At 42.1% G+C, this 16,020-nt stretch overlaps 2 non-coding genes across 2 annotated transcripts; both read right to left on the bottom strand.

Moving 5' to 3' along the window:
* Nucleotides 1-13,651: 13,651 nt before the first annotated feature.
* TRNAR-CCU lies at nt 13,652-13,724 on the bottom strand. The gene has a single exon. It is a non-coding gene; the product is annotated as a tRNA-Arg (tRNA).
* A 492-nt stretch (nt 13,725-14,216) lies between these two features.
* TRNAR-UCG lies at nt 14,217-14,289 on the bottom strand. The gene has a single exon. It is a non-coding gene; the product is annotated as a tRNA-Arg (tRNA).
* Nucleotides 14,290-16,020: the final 1,731 nt, after the last annotated feature.

Raw genomic sequence — 16,020 nt, 5'->3', positions numbered from 1 at the left:
GGGAAATTATAGACCGGTGAGTCTGACGTCGGTGCCGGGCAAGATGGTGGAGGCTATTATTAAGAATAAAATTGCAGAGCATATACAAAAACATGGACTGATGAGACAAAGTCAGCACGGATTTAGTGAAGGGAAGTCTTGCCTCACCAATCTAATGCATTTTTTTGAGGGGGTAAGCAAACATGTGGACAATGGGGAGCCGGTTGATATTGTATATCTGGATTTTCAGAAGGCGTTTGACAAAGTGCCGCACGAAAGACTCTGAAGAAATTGCAGAGTCATGGAATCGGAGGTAGGGTATTATTATGGATTCAGAATGGTTGAAAGATAGGAAGCAGAGAGTAGGATTGCGTGGCCAGTATTCTCAGTGGAGGAGGGTAGTTAGTGGGGTCCCGCAGGGGTCTGTGCTGGGTCCGTTGCTTTTTAATGTATTTATAAATGACTAGAGATGGGAATAACTAGTGAGGTAATTAAATTCGCCGATGACACAAAATTTTCAGGGTCGTCAAGTCGCAGGAGGAATGTGAACGATTACAGGAGGACCTTGCGAGACTGGGAGAATGGGCGTGCAAGTGGCAGATGAAGTTCAATGTTGACAAGTGCAAAGTGATGCATGTGGGTAAGAGGAACCCGAATTATAGCTACGTCTTGCAAGGTTCCGCGTTAGGAGTTACGGATCAAGAAAGGGATCTGGGTGTCGTCGTCGATGATACGTTGAAACCTTCTGCTCAGTGTGCTGCTGCGGCTAGGAAAGCGAATAGAATGTTGGGTGTTATTAGGAAGGGTATGGAGTCCAGGTGTGCGGATGTTATAATGCGTTGTATCGCTCCATGGTGCGACCGCACCTGGAGTATTGTGTTCAGTACTGGTCTCCGTATCTCAAAAAAGATATAGTAGAATTGGAAAAGGTACAGCGAAGGGCGACGAAAATGATAGTGGGGATGGGACGACTTTCCTATGAAGAGAGGCTGAGAAGGCTAGGGCTTTTCAGCTTGGAGAAGAGACGGCTGAGGGGAGATATGATAGAAGTGTATAAAATAATGAGTGGAATGGATCGGGTGGATGTGAAGCGACTGTTCACGCTATCCAAAAATACTAGGACTAGAGGGCATGAGTTGAAGCTACAGTGTGGTAAATTTAAAACGAATCGGAGAAAATTTTTCTTCACCCAACGTGTAATTAGACTCTGGAATTCGTTGCCGGAGAACGTGGTACGGGCGGTTAGCTTGACGGAGTTTAAAAAGGGGTTAGATAGATTCCTAAAGGACAAGTCCATAGACTGCTATTAAATGGACTTGGAAAAATTCCGCATTTTTAGGTATAACTTGTCTGGAATGTTTTTACGTTTGGGGAGCGTGCCAGGTGCCTTGACCTGGATTGGCCACTGTCGGTGACAGGATGCTGGGCTAGATGGACCTTTGGTCTTTCCCAGTATGGCACTACTTATGTACTTATGTACCTGAATATAATAAAATAACATAAGAGTAGCCATACCGGGTCAGACCAGTCCATCTAGCCAAGTACCCTGCTTTCCAAACAGTGACCAAGCTAGGTCACAAGTACCTGGCAGAAACCCAAGTTGTGACAACACTCCGTACTACAAATCCCGGGGCAAGCAGTTGCTTCCCCATGTCTGCCTCAATAGCAGATTATGGACTTTTCCTCCATAAATTTGTCCAAACCTTTTTTAAACCCAGATACGCTAGCCACCGTTACCACATCCTCCAGCAAAGAGTTCCAGAGCTTAACTATTTGTTGAGTGAAAAAATATCCTATTTGTTTTAAATGTATTTCCATGTAACTTCCTCGAGTGCCCCCCTAGTCTTTGTACTTTTGGAACAGGTAAAAAATCGATTTGTTCTACTTGTTCTACACCACTCAGGATTTGTAGACCTCAATCGTATCTCCCCTCATCAGTCTCTTTTCATGATGAAGAGCCCTAACCTCTTTAGCCTTTCCTCATACGAGAGGATTCCATCCTTTTTATCATTTTAGTTGCTCTTTTTTGAACCTTTTCTAATTCCGCTATATTTGGCGACCAGAACTGAACGCAATACTCAAGGTATTTCCAAGGTAATGGGAAGGAAACAACAGTACCAACAGCTCTTGACCACCCATAAAAATGCCCAGAGTTTTTCTAATTCCTCAGGATGTAGGTTTTCTGTAGTAATGGTTAAGTCTGGCGTGTCAAACATGGCCTGCAAGGAAGCTCTATACAGCCTGCATCGTAGATCCAACGCACATTTTAAATTTAATATCTGGTTAATTACTAATTGGCTCCTAAGTAATTGTAAAGGGGAGAATAGAGAGGATGAATATTTAGTGTGGACCTCAATGAATGCATAGCAGCCCTTCGTTAGTCATACCTTCTGTAAGTCTTGAGCTGCTGGGGATTCTCACCCCCTTTTTCCAGGGTTAAATACAGAAATCTTTATAGGCATTGTTTCTTATCAAGCAGTCCATATTTAGCACTTAGGATTATGCCTTATCTATCTTTTCAAAACATTTAAAGACTTGTTCCATAAATCATATTTTTAATCAGTAAATTGTTTTCTCACTTTTTTGTTATCCACTTTGAACCTAAGTTATGGGGTTGGAAGACTATTTATTATTTTACATTTGTACCCACACTTTCCCATGGCAGGCTCAATGCGGCTTACGCATACAGGTACTTATTTGTACCTGGGGCAATGGAGGGTTAAGTGACTTGCCCAGAATCACAAGGAGCTGCCTGTGCCTGAAGTGGGAATCGAACTCAGTTCCCCAGGACCCAAGTCCACCACCCTAACCACTAGGCCACTCCTCCACTCTACAAGCATCATATCATTATTGTTGATGAGATGGGATGTTCAGAGTGTTTATGGGTTTCTAAACCTATAGTAAATCTAAGAGATATTCTTTATGTACAAAATTAAGACTAATAAACACAAGATATATTTTATTTGAAATTGAACAAAGAACCTGAACAAAAAAATGCTGTCAATGGAAATATGCAATACACTTACGCACTTAAAATTTTTTATTTTAAGTGATTCAAAATAATAAGTCAAAGTAAACAACTTATACAGATAAGCTGGTATTCAAGGAAAAAAATCATAAGTTACGTGGAGGGCATTTTCAATTTTGGACGTTTTGCGCTAAATGTCCCAAATCCAAATGGAAAACATGACTAGTTTTGAAACCACAAAAACATTTGTAACAAGGTTTTATGCTCTGTGTATCTTGTCATGCCATTTTTGGAAAGAAAATACACAAGTAAAAAACATAGAAAATCAAGCCATTGAGATATAGGAGGGGCCTGCATTTTTAGCAGACTGGTCCCCAAGACGTCCCAGGAGAGCAATAGGGCACCCTAGGGGGGGACTGCTGTGGACTTCATATAAATGCTCCCAGGTACACATCTCACCGTTGCTCCTTATCTGCTGAGCCCTCCAAAACCCACTACCCCCAACTGTACACCATTACAATAGCCCTTTTGGGTGAAGGGGGCACCTCTTATGTGGGTTCAATGGGTTTCTGGCCAGTTTTGGAGGGTTCACAGTTTCCACCACAATTGGGCCGGGTCCACCTGTTTACAGTGCTCTGTACCCACCAATACTACTCTGGGGTCCTGCATACAACTACTACTACTATCATTTCTATAGCGCTACCGGACGTATGCAGCGCTTTACACTAGAACATGGAGAGACAGTCCCTGCTCAATAGAGCTTACAATCTAATTAGGACAGACAGGACAAGTGAGGGATAAGGGTTAGGACAGACAGGACATATCAGGGATAAGGGACAGTTGACAGGAGGACAAAAAGGTGAGGGTTTTGAAAAGGTGAGGAGGGGTTAGGAGTTAAAAGCAGCATCGAAAAGGTGGGTTTTTAGCTTAGATTGAAGACAGCCAGAGATGAGGCTTGACGTACCGGCTCAGGAAGTCTATTCCAGGCATACTGCTCTAATGGACCAGTGACACGGGGGGGGGGGGGGGGGGGGGGGGGGTTCCCTCCTCCCTCCCTCCCTCCCTGGTCATTTAGGGCACCTTTTAGTGCCTTATTCTGAAAAGTTTTCACCCTGGATGTTTTCGTTTTGTTCCATTACAACTGTACATGCTCTGAGCCTGCCCTAATCCTGCCCTTACACGCCCCCTTGTGATGTGGATGCACTGCTGATGAAATGCACAGATAAATGTCTGCAAAACAGGTTTCAAAATTATGATTTGGACTTTATGAGAAGGAATCCATCCAAATGGTGCTTTAAGACACTTTTTGGCCGTTTTTCTCTTTTGAAAATGAACCCCCAAAAGGTGCTTATTTTCAAAGCACATAGACTTACAAAGTTACATAGTAACCAATGTAACTTTGTAAGTCTATGTGCTTTGAAAATGAATCTTCATGATAACTATTACAAATTTTACATTATTATATCCAGCCCAAGTCCACAAATTGGGGAATCCAATAGCACACAGGAGAATTTTTAAAATAAATCTTTGAAGAATTTGTCCTCAGAAAAAGAAACGCATCAGTCAGAGATGCTCCTTCATGGATGTCCTGAAATCTGATCTAATTATTCTCTGAACAGAGAACAACCTCTCAACAGTAACTTGGGTCGGTGGTAAAGTAGTAACCGCCAGAGCAACATCAACAATTTCAGGGTATAAAGAAATGGCTTTTGCATTGTTAGTTTTGATGAATGATCAAACTTTTCAACTTTTTAGTACAAATGAGAAATTAAGTAGAAATGTACTCAATTTGTTCTCCGTGTTTGGAGGAATCCTTTTCTACGCAGAGACGCTTTGCACACACTTTTTGATCCAGATAGTTATCAAAATCAATTCATCCTCAAATGCTGTTAGTGTCTTCAACCTCCTCAACTTCTTCCTCCTGACGTTCCTGCAACCCATTCATCCTAACTGCTACGTCTCTGATGTTATGAATTTATATTAAAAAAAAGTTGTCAAATAAAATTCCATGCTGCAGGCAGGAAGGAAAGTGTCTGTATCCTAGCTACTGCTTCTGCCTCCCCCTGTAGCCTATTAGCTAGCTATGTCTGAGCAATAGACTGTAGGGAGAGGAGGAAGCTGCTGAAGCCTATTGGCTGGCTGTGTGTGATTGATGGGCTGGAGGGAGAAGAGGGAACTTCTTTAGCCTAGGAAGGATAAAGACATTTCTGCCAGTGTGGAGGGGAAGCGCTGCAGATTGACACTGTAGAAAGGAGACAGATAACCTTTAACATGTGTTGCCAAAAGCAAAATGTTAAGTGGTTAAGATGAAAAAGACAGAGAAACATTGGGAAAAGTTGCTGCTGTGAAGGGCTGAAAGAGGTAGAAAGGATCTGTAAAGGGAAGAGAGGCTGGGTAATGGGGATGGGCTGGGAGTAGAGCTGTGTGACAGGAATAGAAACAGGCTGTAAATGGGGGAAGGGAGCAGGCAAAGGGAAGAGAGGCAGGAAGATATGGAGATTATGCAGGTGGGATTGAGAAAAGGGGCTGAGAGGCTGTATGTATTGAGGGAGGTTCATGGTGGAGAGAAAAAACAAAGGTGAGAGAATCTGCAGGAAGACAAACTATTAACAGACAAACACACATGGAAAAAAAAATTATGAAGAAATGAGAGTAAGACTTTTAGTGTAAGTGAAAATTTAGTTGAAATGTACTCAATTTGTTCTCTGTGGGTTCAGTGGAATCCTTGTCTATGCAGAGATACTTTGCACACTCCTGATCCGGATATCTTTCAAAATCAAATTCATCCTCAGTTGATGTTAAGTACATACTATCCCAGCATATGGCCCGATCAATAATTGTCACATTTCTGGCACTTCTCTTCAAAACCTTAGGTGTTCTGGCAGCAATAACTACATTCCTCTCATCTTGTCAATCAGAGCAGCAGAATATCCTTCTTGCAGGCTCTCTGTTATTGCCAGATGCAGAGTCTGTGATGTTTCTGGTCCTTTGCCTGACTGGAAGTACTGGGCATTGGTTCCTTGCTTTTGCTCATCTTTGAATACCTCTGGATGAAAGCACTAGAAATGTCTTGATATTGGAAGCTCTTGTAGGAGCATTTTTATCGCTGCTGAATATGAGCTGAACCTGGCATCACAACATTTTTATTTATTTATTTGTAGCATTTGTATCCCACATTTTCCCGATTTGCAGGCTCAATGTGGCTTACATTTGCCATAATGGCGGTTGCCATTTCCGGGTAACAGAATTACAAATGGTATTGCGTTAAGGTGCAGACATACATGGTGACATACATGGAACTAACAAACATATATGGAACAGATCATGGTATATATGTACCATGTGCATACATACATACATGGTAAAGCAGAATACATTATGGTATTGCATGAAGGTTCCTGAGTAATAAATTGGATTGTAACATACATTAGGTCATCGGCTAGAGAGAGACCCTATTCGACATAAGGTTTAAGTGGTAGTGCTTGATCATTAATAGCAAAGAGGTTAAACAGTCATGTGGTAAGATTTCGGTTTTGTATAGATCGTGTATAGTGTTATTATTTAGTATTTAAGATGGATGTTTATTGTATGCCTTCTTGAAAAGATCTGTTTTCAATAGTCTTCGGAAGATGGTTAGGTCTTGCGTTGTTTTTATGGCCTTCGGTAGTGCGTTCCATATCTGCGTGCAGATGTATGAGAAACTGGTCGCGTATGTGGATTTATATTTTAGCCCTTTGCAGTTAGGATAGTGGAGATTGAGGAATGTGCGTGATGATCTTTTTGCTTTCCTAGAAGGCAAGTCTATAAGGTCTCACATATAGGTCGGGGCTTCCTGTAATGATTTTGTGGACCAGGGTGCACACTTTGAACGCAATTCGTTCTTTAATGGGAGCCAGTGTAGTTTTTCTCTTAGGGGTTTGGCACTTTCGTATTTCGCTTTCCCAAATATGAGTCTGCTGCTGTGTTTTGAGCGGTTTGAAGCTTCTTAATGATTTGTTCTTGCATCCAGCATAAATGACGTTGCAGTAGTCTAGATGACTTAGCACCATTGATTGTACTAGGCTGCGGAATTCTTCCCTTGTGAAGAAAGGTTTGATTCTTTTAAGTTTCCACATTGAGTAGAACATTTTCTTTGCTGTTTTTTCACATGGTCTTCAAGTGTGAGATTTCGGTCAATTGTGACTCCCAGAATTTTCAGGCTGTCTGAGACTGGAAGGGTGAGGTCTGAGGTGTTTATGGTATTGGGTTTGTTTGTTATATTGTGAGGACAGGATGAGACATTGTGTTTTTCTGCGTTTAGCTTTAGTTGGAATGCGTCCACCCTTGAGTTCATTGTTTGGAGGCTTTGTGTGATTTCGTTTGTGATTTCGATTATGTCTGTTTGAATGGGATGTATATCGTGACATCGTCTGCATAGATGTACGGGTTGAGTCCTTGGTTGGATAGCGATTTGGCTAAAGGTGTCATCATTAAGTTAAAAAGGGTTGGTGAGAGCAGTGATCCTTGTGGTACTCCGCATTCAGGTTTCCATGGTTTTGACGTTTTTGAGTTAGAAATCACTTGATAAGTTCTTGCTGTTAAGAAGCCTTTAAACAGTACGTTTCCTCCAATCCCGAAGTAGTCTAGGATGTTCGACAGTATTTGGTGGCTGACCATGTCGAACGCTCTGGACATGTCGAATTGTAGGAGTAGCACATTATTTCCAGTTGCAATTAGTTGTTTACATTTGGTTATGAGAGTGGCTAGCGCTGTGGTTGGATCGAAATCCTGACTGTCAATTTGCTTAGGTAATTGGTGAGTTGTTTGGTTACCATAGTTTCCATTAGTTTTACTATCGGGGGATGGATGCTACTGGTCCTGTGCCCACATAGCCCAGAGGTATAATAAAGATGCACAGCATTTTTATGTATTAGGCTGTAATAAAAGGGCCGCTTAGAGGTGTATTTTCAAAGCATTTAGGCATCAGCAGCTGTCACTCCAAATGTGGCGCAAACTCAGCCATTGTAAAAGCACTGTGGTTTTTAGTTTCAGTTTTCGTCAGTTGAGGTCCGTGTGTGCACAGGCCATTGTGCTTTGAGGTAAAATATGGTCTTTCATTATTTAAATCAGGGCCACCAAGAGGAAGGGTAGGGGGCAAGATTTCCCAGGGCCAGTCTCCAAGGGAGACCCAGCGACAGCAAGGCTTCTGGAGGCAAGCAGAAGGTTCTGTTCCCTCAGTCTATCTCTCTCCTGCTCCTGTGTATTGGGACCCAGGTGATTGCATTAAGGTGATAACCTGGGTCCTGGCACACAGAAGCAGGAGAGTAATAGACGAGGGAGGAGCAAACATAGGAAGCTAAGGGGGGCAATGGGAGTGGCCTGGCTGTGTCTCTGGGCAGCCCTGATTTAAATTATTATTTATACATTCTGGCTTGGATACTATTTAGGTGATTCTAAAGAATTTCCAGGCTCTGTTGAGTATAATGAAGATGCATTTTAATTAAACTTGTGGCATGCAGAAGCTGGATTCTATGAGAAAGGAACCTGTTTTTAAGTACTGGTCAACTTATATAGTGTTAGCCCCTAGGGACAGAGAAAGTACCTGTATATAATGTGTACAGTGAAGCGTACATCTAGGTGTGCTATAGAAATGATTAGTAGTAGCAGTAGTAGTAGGGAAATGACATTAAAGCACCAGGTGGGGGCTAAAATGCACCCCCTCACTTCGGGCTCTGGACCCCCCCCCCCCTCCCACCGAAGTCTGGCTACGCCCCTGCATCTAGGAGTTATGTCAGCTGTTCAGTGAATCCCAGAATTTGAACAAGAACGCCTAAACATTTGCACAACCGCCGTAATCTGTTCAACCCTTTAGATTGTAAGCTCTTCCGAGCAGGGACCGTCCTTAATTGTTAATTTGTACAGCGCTGCGTAACCCTAGTAGCACTCTAGAAATGTTAAGTAGTAGTAGTAGTAGTAACCCAACTGCAACCCTCTCTGTTCCAATTTGTCATCACATACAGAGCACAGTAATTCACTACCCCCCCCCCCCCTCTACTAAGCCATGCTAGCGGCTGAGCTACACAAATGCCAACACAGCCCATTTTCTTTGAATGGGCTTTGTCAGCATTGCCACGCAGCTTAGTAAACAGGGGGGGGGGGGGTTATATTTCCTAAAGGCATGCTGTAAAGACTAGTTTGTTCTTCAGAATTCTTTCCAAAGCTGGCTAGGATGTTCCTGCACTGGAAGCTGCACTGCTTACATGGCCACATGACCATTGTGTCAGAAGTGCAATGACTGCACCTCAAATATTGTGTTCAATTCTAGTCGCCACATCTCAAAAAAAGATATAGTGGAATTAGAAAAGGTGCAGAGAAGGGCAACGAAAATGATAAAGGGGATGGGATGACTTCCCTATGAGGAAAGGCTAAAGCAGCTAGGGCTCTTCAGCTTGGAGAAAAGGCGGCTGAGGGGAGATATGATAGAGGTCTATAAATAATGAGTGGAGTTGAAAGGGTAGATGTGAAGCATCTGTTCATGCTTTTCAAAAATACTAGGACTAGGGGGCATGCGATGAAGCTACAAAGTAGTAAATTTAAAAAGAATCAAAGAAAATTTGTCTTCACTCAACATGTAATTAAACTTTGGAATTTGTTGCCAGAGAATGTGGTAGAGGCAGTTAGCTTAGCAGAGTTTTAAAAAGGTTTGGACAGCTTCCTAAAGGAAAAGTCCATAGACCATTATTAAATTTGACTTGGGGAAAATCCACTATATCTGGGATAAGCAGTATAAAATCTTCTGTACTTTTTTGGGATATTGCCAGGTATTTGTGACCTGGATTGGCCACTGTTGGAAACAGGATGCTGGGCTTGATGGACCTTTGTTCTGTCCCAGTGTGGCAATACTTATGTACTTATATAGGGTTGGGATTGTAGTTTGCATAAATTTCTTTTGACCTGTTACTCAGTGTGAACAAGTGCTTCATTGCAGCCTACAAATTCTAACATGTGAAGCATAGCAAATCTACCCAAGAACTCTGCAAAAATTAACATTTTTTGGTTGTTGAGTAAGAGGGAAATTCACTGGAGGCAGCGTATATAATTCTCCCCCTGCCAGCTAAAACGGTGCCAAGGAGTAGGGGGGGGGAGTTAATTCTTAAATAAATCTTTCCTACAGCCTTCTGACTGGCATGTCTAGGGTGAAAGATGTATAGAAAATGTAAAAAAAAATTGTACCCAACTTTTTTCTTGGGGACTAGACTTTCTTTTTTATTGGAGTTTGCTGCCAATAAATTTCACTCTGTCTCATCATTTGCAAATCCTGTGTGTAGCCAAATACTAATGATGCTATTGGCAGAAAACTGAATTAGTACCATTCTGATTACATCTAACGATACAGCTGGGGGAAATGGGATAATGGGATTAAAAGAAATGAATGGATGAGCTGCAGTTTGTCTCAACTGTAATGCTCTCAATCAGATTTATCATATTAACATTTATTTCATTTAACATTTGTAAGCACACTGAGCACCATATAAGAAATAAAATATCCCTGGTTGGAAATCAAAAGATATTTAGACCAACTACAGTATGCACACTTTGGAGGAGACGGCTCAAAGTCTTTCTGTATTTATTTTGGTTAATTATCATTCAAAGGTCCTCCAGTAGTTCACTCTCCAGTTCTTTTTAAATTCCAGCTTTGCCAGAATCCTGACTCATCCAGAACAAGTGGTGCTTAGGCTTTTTAATCCCTCACCTTCCTCCTATAATCCAGGCGTTCCTGGTAGAAACCAAGGATCCCCACACTTCCCTTCAGGGTCCAGAATATCACAAGCAGGTGGCTTTGAGCTTCCCTCAGGTGTTTGTGATGTCTGCTTCACAGTACCCCTAGTCCCTTCTAAACCAGAGAAGCCACCAGCTATGGAAGTTACACAGACAGCTTTCATGAGCATAAAATTGAAGCATCCACCTGGAAAAAAAAAAGCCCTACTTTTCTTTAAACTGTTTTCGCCTTCTAATGTTATCTCTATACAGCTGCAATATAGACCAAGCCAGAATTCCAGTTTAATTAAACTCTACAGTAGAATACAGCAAATGAAGTTTTACAGGAGTAGGAAATGATTAAAATTTTGAAAATGATAAAAGACCAGAAAATTTTGAACAAAATGAATATTATTACAGACGATTAATATCGAGATTGTTGTTTTCCCAGAGTTCCGGGTATGACTCCTAAAGTTTTTTCCTCTGAAATGATTCCCTTAGTATATTAATTCAAAAGGAGTGAAGCCTGTGAAACTGGGATTACCTTAATCAGTGGGAATTGGATTACAGATTCAAGTGTTTGTATTGTTAAATAATTTCTGGTTTTAAAAGAGAAAAAAATGAAATCAGGTGTATTATTTCCACTAGTATGTTTCCAACGAAATTAATTGACTATACACCGTTTTGGGTTTGAAGAAGCCAACCAGACGATCAATGTGGAATAATGATTCAGATAAATAATAACTGGGGATAATCAGGTTAATACCACGTTTTCTTTGTTTACTGTTGTTTAATTGATCTCCTTGTCTTGTTTCACTCTCCCTATTTATTTTGTGCTCTAAGAAAGAGAAAGATTGTATATAATCCATTTATCTAGTTGAGATCGTGCCAAACGAATCTCATTGAATTCTTTGACTGGGTGATAGGAGAATTGAATCATGGACGTGCTATAGACGTAATCTACTTAGATTTCAGCAAAGCTTTTGACACGGTTCCCCACAGGAGGCTCTTGAATAAACTTGACAGGCTGAAAATAGGGCCCGTCGTGGTGAACTGGATTAGGAATTGGTTGATGGACAGACGCCAGAGGGTAGTGGTTAATGGAATTCACTCGGATGAAGGAAAGGTGAGTAGTGGAGTACCTCAGGGATCAGTGCAGGGGCCAATTCTGTTCAATATATTTGTGAGTGACATTGCCGAAGGGTTAGAAGGTAAAGTTTGCCTTTTTGCAGATGATACTAAGATTTGTAACAGAGTGGACGGCCGGGAGGGAGTTGAAAACATGAAAAAGGATCTGTGGAAGCTAGAAGAATGGTCTAAGGTTTGGCAATTAAAATTCAATGCAAAGAAATGCAAAGTGATGCACTTAGGGAGTAGAAATCCACGGGAGATGTATGTGTTAGGCGTTGAGAGTCTGATATGTACGGACAGGGAGAGGGATCGAGGTGATAGTATCTGAGGATCTGAAGGTGACGAAACAGTGTGACAAGGCGGTTGACATAGCTAGAAGGTTGCTAGGCTGTATAGAGAGAGAGGTGTGACCATCAGAAGAAAAGAGGTTTTAATGCCCCTGTATAAGTCGTTGGTGAAGCCCCACCTAGAGTATTGTGTTCAGTTTTGGAGGCCGTGTCTTGCTAAGGATGTAAAAAGAATTGAAGCGGTGCAAAGAAAAGCTACGAGAATGGTATGGGATTTGCGTTACAAGACGTATGAGGAGAGACTTGCTGACCTGAACATGTATACCCTGGAGGAAAGGACAAACAGGGTTGATATGATAAGACGTTCAAATATTTGAAAGGTATTAATCTGCAAATGAACCTTTTCCGGAGATGGAAAGGCAGTAGAACTAGAGGACATGAAATGAGATTGAAGGGGGGCAGACTCAAGAAAAATGTCAGGAAGTATTTTTTTCATGGAGAGAGTGGTGGATACTTGGAATGCTCTCCTGTGGGAGGTGGTGGGATAAACATAAAGGAATCCTGTTCAGAAGGAATGGATCCTTAGAAGCGTAGCCGAGATTGGGTGGCGGAGCCGGTGTTGGGAGGCGGGGCTAGTGCTGAAAATAGCAGAAACAAATCAAAGTCAGGTATACACAAAAAGAAGCACATATGAGTTTATCTTGTTGGGCAGACTGGATGGACCGTGCAGGTCTTTTTCTGCCGTCATCTACTATGTTACTATGTACAGTCATCTCTGTATTACTGTTTGCAAGTGACCCTTGTAAAATTAAAAATTATAAATAAATGATTAAACTCTACAGTAGAAATAAGATTTTTTTTAAGTATATTGGGTTGCAAACCTCTAAGAGCGGGAGGTCGAGTTCGCTTTTCGATTTGCGGACCGCCAGAATGTAGTTTTTAATTCACTGTTGCGCTGCTTCACTGTCTTTACGGTAGCTGTTTTGTCATTATTAGCCTTTTTGCCTTGAATGGGGGGGGGGGGGAGCATTTAAATAATGGATTTATAATCTTAAATTTTTGCACAGCATGAAAAAATATGTTTACAAATTGCAGTTCCACACAAACGGAAAACCATTGTTTCGCTGGCAGGTAAAAGAAGCCTGCCAATAAAACCTAGGGGCCTGGAGAAAGTTTGCAGACTGCACTAACAATTTGTTCTGTTCCAGGAAGAGTAACGTTGATGATGGGAAGGCACGTGTGCAGGGGCAGCCAATGAAGCTCAGAGCTCTGCAATTCCAAAGATAAAAATATAGCTTTTCCGAAATGTATTTAAAAAAAAAAAAAAAGGAAAATCTCCAAGCCAGGACGTGACTTGTCAACGTGGATCACAGTTAAAACTGTTAGATTGTCATGGGAAGTGAATCTCTTCCAATCATATTAAATAATCAAGTATCCAACTAGAATTATATTAACTACAGCACTTTGGTTGGTGTGCGGGAGGATTGAGGAAGCTTGATTTAATTAATATGGTTTTGCTAAAAAACAACGAACGTTTAAAAATTATTTACACCCCAGATGGGACTCGAACCCACAATCCCTGGCTTAGGAGGCCAGTGCCTTATCCATTAGGCCACTGGGGCGCTGTGTAATAGTCCTTTCTTGTAGTCTGCTTAACCCTTGCATTACATTACTTCCGCTAATGCTATTTCACTTGTTTTTCATTCAAAAGTAAATAGGGTGCTAAGTACATTTGGACTCAGGCTCAGTCAAACTGAAATCTGGAAGTTTTTGACATAAATATATTATTGTTTATTGCTGTACTTAAAGTCAGTCGCTGCTTGTTCTGTGTTCGTTAACTAAAAGCACATATGCTATGATTAAATATTTCTTTAGCAAAGGAAGCAAGCATTTTATTTTTTCTGCCTTTTTGCCTCGCAAATATGGTAACGCTAAAAGTAAAAAATAAAGTCAATTATCCGGTCCGAGTGGTGAAACATTTCAGCAAAGCTCGTTTGTGTGTTAACAGCATTTAGGTATGGACTATTCACCCATTTGTGAAACGACAGTTCGTTTCTAAAGAGCTAACAGTATTTACTTGAGGTAAATTTTTTTTGTCACCACTTAAAAGTAAGCGACCACGAAGGGACTCGAACCCTCAATCTTCTGATCCGAAGTCAGACGCCTTATCCATTAGGCCACGCGGTCAAGTTAGAATGTTGAGTTATTAGACGTGAGTCACTATTTGCTTCTATTTCGTTGGTTGTGTACTGTTGTTTAAATTGATACGTATGTTATACCAAGACAGGTTACAAACCAAGATATTCCCAGTGGTACACCAAAAGAGTGGATGGAGCCATAATCCTCTAGTACCTCTAAGAGAGAGTACTGAAGAAAGAACAAAAAAATAAAAGCATAGGCTTATGTGGAATGCATTGGAGGTGGGAGTGCAAATTTAAAATGCACCCTCAGGCACTGGAGAGCTGTTGTACACCCTCCTGGAAACTATCCGCAAAGCTAATTGCCAACTGCATAACATTTGGAAAAATTCTTACACTGTGTAATTGAGTTCCATGGAATGCTAAAGAGGAAGCACCTAGTACTCCTTTTATTCAACTGTTTAAAAGGTTTGTTTGGTTGGTTGTTTTGGGGTTTTTTTTTAATCCAGAATTAAGTACAAAGTCAGAAATTCAAAAGATGAAATGGCCCCAGCGGTAATTGGAAGTTGGCATGCACTGCACGGTTAGGATCGGGTGGGGGGAAGAGGGTTGGTGGTGGGGGCGGGGAATAGTGCTGGCCAGACTTATACGGTCTGTGCCAGAGCTGGTGGTGGAAGGCGGGGCTGGTGGTTGGGAGGAGGGGTTAGTGCTGGCCAGACTTATATGGTCTGTGCCCTGAAAAAGACAGGTACAAATCAAGGTAAGGTATACACATGAGTTTATCTTGTTGGGCAGACTGGATGGACCGTGCGGGTCTTTTTCTGCCGTCATCTACTATGTACTATGTTACTATTTATACCCCGCTCTTTCCTGCTCAATAGCAGGTTCAGTGCGGCTTACAAAGCATGGTACATAGTATCACAGAGATAATACAAAGTATGGTACATAGTATCATAGAGATAATACAAAGAATGGTACAAAGTATCATGGAGATAACATAGGTAAAAAGAGTGGACAATAGTACCATGTGGGTAGTACGTAAGCCTTACAGCTAAGTCAATGGGTGGCATTAAGGGTCCAGGCCATAAATAGGTGCATGCTAGTTTTAATTTTGCCGCACGTCCATTTCCCGGCCCATTAAAAAAACCACCTTTTTTCCAGACGCAGTAAAGAAATAGCCCAGCGCACGTCCAAAACACGCACCCATACTACTGCAGGCCACTTTTTACCACACCTCCTTAAAAGGACCCCTTAGAGTGTGAGCTCACTAGGGACAGAGAAAACTACCTGCCAGTGGTGTAGCTTCGGGGGGGCCATGGGGGCCTGGGCCCCCCAAATTGGCTCTGGGGCCCCCGGTTTCAGCTAAAGCATTTGTCCCACGCTGGTCTCACATTGCCTGGTGCTCTGTCCTGTTTTCAGTCACTGTGCACACTCGTTTTAATGCAATTGAGCATGCGAGTACACAACGACTAAAAACAGAACAGGGTGCCACGCAATGTGAGACCAGCATGAGACAAATGCTTTAGCGGTACCTAAGCAGTGGCAGTGGAGGGGGGAGCAGAAGCGGCAGCAGGAGGGTGGCAGCGGGGAGGCGCCAGCGGCCGTGGGGGGGGGGGGTGCAGAAGCAGTGGCAGGAGGGTGGTGGGGGGAGGTGGGCCAAAATATGCCCCCACACCCAGGGCCCTGCCCCCCCCCTTGTCGAAGTCTGGCTACGCCCCTGGTACCTGCACATAATATATGTAAACCACTTTGCCTGTACCCACAGAAAGGCAGTAGTATA

This window comes from Microcaecilia unicolor, chromosome 6 (genome assembly GCF_901765095.1).
Source record: "Microcaecilia unicolor chromosome 6, aMicUni1.1, whole genome shotgun sequence".
Classification (NCBI taxonomy): domain Eukaryota; kingdom Metazoa; phylum Chordata; class Amphibia; order Gymnophiona; family Siphonopidae; genus Microcaecilia; species Microcaecilia unicolor.
This window is presented reverse-complemented; position numbering and strand designations above follow the sequence as displayed.